General features: G+C 40.3%; 1 non-coding gene across 1 annotated transcript; it reads right to left on the bottom strand.

Moving 5' to 3' along the window:
- Positions 1–952: 952 nt before the first annotated feature.
- On the bottom strand, positions 953–1,026 carry TRNAV-AAC (transfer RNA valine (anticodon AAC)). The gene has a single exon. It is a non-coding gene; the product is annotated as a tRNA-Val (tRNA).
- Positions 1,027–7,575: the final 6,549 nt, after the last annotated feature.

The following is a 7,575-nucleotide window of genomic DNA, read 5'->3' as shown; positions in this document are numbered from 1 at the left end:
CGAAAATGTGTGATCGTCGAAAAAATAATCATTCCATAAATCCCTTGCACGACCCTCACGATCTCTATGTAAATATCTTCTAGGTGCCCTTGGTATTGGTTCAAATTCTTCATTATCACTTAATTCATCTAACGCATCAAGTAATTCGAGTGCTCGATTCGTAGTGGTATTCGTGATCGAAAATACCATATTTAAATCGGGATCGGGATTTGTGTTATTTAAACTCATATTATTTTGGAAATATGAAATGAGAGTGTTGAAATATGATATGGAAGTGTGTAAATATAAAGAGTAAAAGAAAAAGAGTGAGTAAAAATGTGAAATGGGAGTGAGTTTATATAGAGTAAAAGAAAAAAAATTATTTTAAATTTAGCCGTTAGAAATAGCTGTTGAGGTAATATTTTAAATTTTTTTTATTAAATGACCAAAATACACCAATTTTCGTCCACAAATATGCTCAGAATGGACGAAGGGAGAGGCGGAAGGCTGGTGGAGGGGCTGGGCGGGGTGGTGCCATCGGCTTCTTGCTGGGCGGAGGTGAAGGAGTCACCGTTGGGACCGCTCTTATTATACTAATATTTTCCATTCAAAAGAAAACTCGAGTATGTAGTGTAATACTGTAGCTAAAACTCAAATCTATAATGTATGTATGTAAGAATTGTATGTATGTAAGAATAAAATGTAATGCGTAGGAGAACAAAACATGAAAATATGTGTACATTAGAGTAATATATGTATATTTGCTACGGAGTAATTTTATAAAGTGCGCTAAATGTGATGGGAGTTTAATTATCTTGAGCGAGGCTGTTCCTTTAAAATTTCTGAGGGCCTATTTGTTTACATCTAGAAAGTTGAAGGGCCATAACATAACAAACAAAATTTCTGAGGGCCTATTTGTTTACATCTAGAAAGTTGAAGGGCCATAACATAACAAACAAAATAAAATACAACATGGCTTCGCCCGGGTTCGAACCGGAGACATTCAGTGTGTTAGACTGACGTGATAACCAACTACACCACGAAACCTGTTGTTAGTTACACTTAAAATTAAGTAATTAAAACCGTATTAGCAAAGTGAGATACTTCGATTCATGGATTCTTAACCAAAGTACCAAACCAATTAAAGAAAATAACCTTAGGAAAAAATTATTGAAATTAGATTACGATTAAAAAGCTAAATATAATCCAAATTTCATAAAGCTAACGCTTAAAAAGTAAGATGGTTTGATTCATGGATTCGTAACTGTTAGGAAGAGAGGATCGCCTGGACGTTGGGAGATACAAAATTTGAGAGAAAAACAACTTTATTACTCACAAGAATAGATTTACAGAGTATTACAAAACTCTTACAAAAAAACTCTCAAACTCACACACACTCTCTAGGTTGTGATTACACTTCTCTGAGTGATTTAGGATGATTTACAACTGAGGTTTGCACCTCTATTTATAGTAAAAATTCTATGGCGGTGGAATGGTGTGAACGGAGAAGGTTGGCGGCCGTCATCATCATCAACTTTGCTACCTCCATATGAGTTGTCAAGGTTGCCTACTTTGAATATCTAGAAGGTGGGCTTCTAGATTGTAGGCTGAAAATCTTCAATTCTCCCCCTCCAGCCGAATCCACAAACATTCCAGTTATGTCTCTGCATAACTCCAACTTCTCTCGAGTCACCACCTTTGTTAACATATCCGCAGGATTCTCCTTTGTATGGATCTTCACTAGTCTCAACAGTTGTCGATCAATTACCTCGCGTATCCAATGATAGCGAATATCAATATGTTTTGTACGAGAATGGTACATGGAGTTCTTGCTCAAATCTATAGCACTTTGGCTGTCACAATATACCTTGTACTCCTTTTGCTTGATTCCAAATTCTTGAAGATAACGCTTTAACCACAACATTTCTTTTCCAGCTTCTGCGGCAGCAATATACTCTGCTTCAGTTGTGGATAATGCAACACACCTCTGTAGTCTTGACTGCCATGAAACAGCTCCCCCTGCAAAAGTGTAAATGAATCCTGAAGTAGATTTCCTACTATCAGGATCTCCGGCCATATCCGCATCTGTATAGCCTTCCAAGATTGGATCAGCTCCCCCGTAACAAAGACATAGATTCTTTGTACCTTTAAGATATCTGAGAATCCATTTTACTGCATCCCAATGCTCTTTCCCGGGGTTCGAGAGAAAACGACTCACCGTTCCCACTGCATGAGCAATATCGGGCCTTGTACACACCATCGCATACATCAAACTTCCAACTGCTGAGAAATATGGTACTGACGACATCTCCCCGATCTCTTCCTTGGATGAGGGACAAGAACTCTTGCTTAACTTGAAATGGTTAGCTAATGGAATGCTAACAGGTTTGGCATTGTTCATATTGAAACGTGAAAGCACTCGTTCAATATACTTCTCCTGAGATAGCCATAACCTTTTATTCTTCCTATCTCGGGTTATCTGCATTCCCAAAATCTGTTGAGCCTGTCCTAAGTCTTTCATGTCAAAAGACTTAGAGAGTTCCTTCTTCAGCTGGTTGATCTTCGTTACGTCTTTCCCTACGATCAAAATATCGTCTACATAAAGTAGAAGAGCAACGAAATCTCCTTCAGAAAACTTCTGAATGTAGACACACTCATCTGCTGTAGTTTTCTTGTACCCGTGACTCACCATGCACGAGTCAAACTTCTTGTATCACTGCCTAGGTGCCTGCTTCAAACCGTACAAACTTTTCTTCAGCCTGCATATGAGGTTATCTCCTGAAACCTCAAAACCTTCTGGCTGCTCCATGTAAATTTCTTCATGTAAATCTCCATGAAGAAAAGCTGTCTTTACATCCATCTGTTCAAGCTCCAAGTTCATACTTGCGACCAATCCAAGTATGACTCTAATTGAAGTCATCTTGACTACTGGTGAAAATATCTCGTCAAAATCAATCCCTTTCTTCTGTTGGAATCCTTTGACTACAAGTCGTGCTTTGTATTTCACCACTTTTCCACTACCATCCTTTTTCAGCTTGAACACCCATTTATTTTTCAGTGCCTTCTTCCCGCGTGGAAGTTCTACAATCTCATAAGTTTGATTTTTCTGCAGAGAATCCATCTCATCCTGCATTGCGAGCAACCATTTTTCTTTATCCTTATGAGTTACTACTTCATGAAAACTCTCCGGTTCTCCATCTTCAGTAAGTAGAAGGTACTCGGATTCTGGATATCTACTCGATGGAATCCGACCTCTTTCAGATCTACGAACTTCTGGAACATTCGGAGGAGATCCACCATCATCTTGACCTTGTGATGGTTCTGGAACGTCTGGCAGATGGGGTTGTGGCTCCCCCTGCTCGGCACCATCATTTTCCTCATTATCTTCTACTTCTGGAATTTCTTCCTGCACTGAAAATTCATTTCTCATGAATGATTCCGTTGTTGCCTCTGGCACCTGAGCAGCAACATTTGTCTTCTGAGATATTGTGGGCTTTTCAATATCTTCTATTGTCTGGCTTTCATGGAACACTACGTCCCTACTTCTGATCGCCTTTTTCTCCTTTGGATCCCATAATCTGTATCCAAATTCTTCATCTCCATAGCCTATGAATATGCATGGAGTGGTCCTTGCATCCAGCTTCTGCCTGAGCTCCTTGGATACATGTGCGTACGCTAAACATCCAAATACTCTTAAGTGAGAGTATGATGGATCCTTTCCAGACCAAAGTTTCTCCGGAACTTCAAAATTCAGTGGTACTGATGGAGATCGGTTGATCAAATAACAAGCGGCTCTGACTGCTTCTCCCCAGAATGGCTTTGGCAGCTTAGCCATACTGAGCATGCTCCGAACACGTTCCATGATTGTTCGGTTCATTCTTTCTGCTATACCATTATGTTGAGGGGTACGTGGGACCGTCTTCTCATGTCGGATGCCATATGATCTGCAATAGGCATCGAACTGTCTGGAAGAGTATTCACCGCCGTTGTCGGATCGAAGACACTTTAACTTCTTTCCTGTCTCACGTTCTACCATGACATGGAACTGTTTGAAGTAATCGAACACCTGATCCTTCGTCCGTAAGAAATATACCCACACCTTTCGAGAAGTATCATCGATAAATGTCAGAAAGTATCGATTGCCGCCAATTGATTCAACCTCCAAGGGACCGCAAACATCAGAGTGTACCAGACTGAGTAACTCTGATTTTTTTGTTGAAGAGGAATTAAACGAGACTCTATGCTGCTTACCAAACAGACAATGATTGCAAGAATCTAGTGCAGCATCCTTGTCTACATTGATAAGCTCCTTCTTTATTAGGGTAGACAACCCTTTCTCACTCATGTGACCGAGTCTCTGGTGCCATAAATTTTGTGAAGCCTCCTTTTCTGCAACATTAATACTGTCTGTGCAGATCTTCACATGAGTCTTGTACAGTGTGCCACAAATGTGTCCTCGAGCGACTATCATAGCGCCTCTTGACAATTTCCATGTGCCTTTACTGAAATGACTATCATAGCCCTGTTTATCGAGAGCTACTACGGAAAGTAGATTTAGCCGAAGATCTGGCACATGGCGGACATCCTTCAGAGTGATTGTGCTCCCGGAACTTGTCTTTATCTTGACATCACCAATTCCGACAATCTCAGCAGAACTGGAATTTCCCATCTTCACAGCTCCAAAGTCTCCAGCTTTGTATGTTGTGAAGTATTCCTTGTATGGAGTCACGTGGTAGGAAGCTGCAGTATCTACCACCCATTCTGTGTCTTCTCGTGAGACGTGAAGGCATGTCTCATCATGGGTTGAACAATAAGCTACATCACCAGGGATAGTCACTAATGTTTCTCCACCCTTATTCTTAGACTGTGAACTGCTTTGACTTTGTTCCTCTTTTAATCTATAGCAGTTCTTCTTCATATGTCCCTCTAATCCACAATGATGGCATTTATATGTTGGTTTTCTGCCATCAGCTGACCTGCCCCTGCTCTTGCTTCCGCATCTCCATTTATTTTTGCTACTCATTCGCTGTCTCCCCCGATTCTCTGTGACAAAGGCATGGGTCTGATCTGTGCCCATGTCTTTTCTCCTTGCCTCTTCACTGAATAGGGCATCCTTGACCATTGACATGGTAAGTTTGCCATTCGGGGCTGAGTTGCCGAGTGTTACTACCAGCGTTTCCCAACTATCGGGAAGGGAACTAAGTAGCAGTAGCGCCTGAACTTCATCGCCAAGCGGCATCTCTACAGACGATAACTGGTTGACCAAGCTCTGGAACTCACTGGTATGCTCGGCAACTGAAGTTCCACTTTTGAGCTTCATGTTGACTAAACGCCTCATCAGCAGGGCTTTATTCCGAGCAGTCTTGGCCTGGTACATGTCCTCCAACTTTTTCCAGAGGACATATGCGTCTGTCTCTTGTGCAACATGGTGGAAGACACTATGATCAATCCATTGACGGATCTGACCAATAGTTTTTCGGTTTGATTTCTTCCACTCTTTCTCTTTGGCAGAATCAGGGTTTATACCCTTCAATTCAATAGGATCGAACAAATCCTTACAGCTGAGGAGATCTTCCATCCGAGGTTTCCACAGCGTGTAGTTTGTTGCTGTGAGCATAATCATAGCTCCGGAAGATGATGTTGACTCTTCTGTGGACATTATCACCTTAAAAAATAATTTTTTTTAACACAAACGGGGTTGAATTGTAGAAAACAGAGATCACCGTTACGTCCAGAACGGTTGAAAATGGTGGAATAGACACTTCGCGGCTTAAATTCCACTTACGGGGCAAAATTATAATTTTTATAAACTTCAGGGACCAAAAAAATGAAATTATGAAAATTTCAGGGACCAAATTGTAAAATTTCAGAATTGCTACAGTACCGCTACAGTACTGCTACAGTGAATTGCTACAGTGCCGCCAGCTGCTGCAGTGAATTGCTACCGTGATCGTCTTCTCCGGCGAAAATTCCGGCACCGGTCGTCTTCTCCGGCGAGATTCCGGCGAGTTGACCAAACTTTGACCGCGTTTTCTGGGCTCGTTATAACTCCGTTTAAGTCACCGTTTTTTGCGTTGGACTCGGTTCGACGAGACGAATCCAATGGTATACTCAAAATTGGATTTTGAGAAAAATTCAGAAAACCCAAAACTCGACCAACTTCTCTAACCAAGCTCTTGATACCACTTGTTAGGAAGAGAGGATCGCCTGGACGTTGGGAGATACAAAATTTGAGAGAAAAACAACTTTATTACTCACAAGAATAGATTTACAGAGTATTACAAAACTCTTACAAAAAAACTCTCAAACTCACACACACTCTCTAGGTTGTGATTACACTTCTCTGAGTGATTTAGGATGATTTACAACTGAGGTTTGCACCTCTATTTATAGTAAAAATTCTATGGCGGTGGAATGGTGTGAACGGAGAAGGTTGGCGGCCATCATCATCATCAACTTTGCTACCTCCATATGAGTTGTCAAGGTTGCCTACTTTGAATATCTAGAAGGTGGGCTTCTAGATTGTAGGCTGGAAATCTTCAGTAACCAAACCAATTCTAGCAACTAAACACCACCACTAATTGCATAACCACTAGAATTGTTATTCACAATTTGAGAAAACTAAGCACATACAGTTAGGTTCATATATAGTTCCAAATCCCAACTAAACCACCTACAGTCATCAAATGGAGTTAAGCAGATAAATAGAACACAAAAAAAAAAAAAAAAAAAAAAAAAAAAAAAAAAAAAAAAACCAATCCACCCATAAGGTTAAACAAAACAAAGCTCGATATTTTTAATCAAAGTTTTAGATAGAAATTGTGGTGGCATCACTAGCGCAGCGATATTCATTGACTTCATTTGATGGATTTATGGTATCACCTGATTGCTGATAAATAGCACCCACTGAAAAGGAAAGACTAGCGTTTGACTTTTGACTATTGTCTTTGACCCTTTTAACCCCTCGGTCCATATGATCCATACAGTATTTCTGATCTGGGAGCTGCACTTCCGCAACATTAACAGCAGCAGCAACAATGTTATTATTGCTGTTTGACGTCCCGCAAGCCCGGACTACATGAGTATATAAGAGGCAAATAGCACGTCAGACACCGTATTAAAAAAATGTAGGTCACATAATAATGTTGTCTAATACAGGTTGAAGAAAACAAACACACAAACAAACAAAAATAAGAAAATTATACTGGAGTTCTGTCAAACAAAACATGGGTGAGGAAACTAATAAGATGATTAAGATAAACTTGAGAAATGAAATACAACATCACCCCATTTTAAAATTGAGTTTTTATGGGTTTTTGCGTTGAGCGAATTTTCAGTTGACCGACTTGTCTCGGACCACCCCCGAGTCACGAGTACTTGGTCGAGTTTCACAACTATGGTTTCAAGACATACCATTGTCATGTTGAAAAGCACTTTCAAGGGAAACGGTGAATTCAAGAGGCGTATGTGCATTTTCTGTGCTATTTTTCTTGATTGTGTGGCTTTGATTCTTGATACCAACTTTGTTATGCTTTCTAACTGCAGATTCAAGATTAGGAGCACTGGCTTTCATAGATGAAATGGAGGTTTTCAATA

Source organism: Rutidosis leptorrhynchoides, chromosome 10 (assembly GCF_046630445.1).
Source record: "Rutidosis leptorrhynchoides isolate AG116_Rl617_1_P2 chromosome 10, CSIRO_AGI_Rlap_v1, whole genome shotgun sequence".
NCBI classification, from domain to species: Eukaryota; Viridiplantae; Streptophyta; class Magnoliopsida; order Asterales; family Asteraceae; genus Rutidosis; species Rutidosis leptorrhynchoides.
Note: the sequence above shows the minus strand (reverse complement) of the source record. Positions and strands in the feature narration are given on the sequence as shown.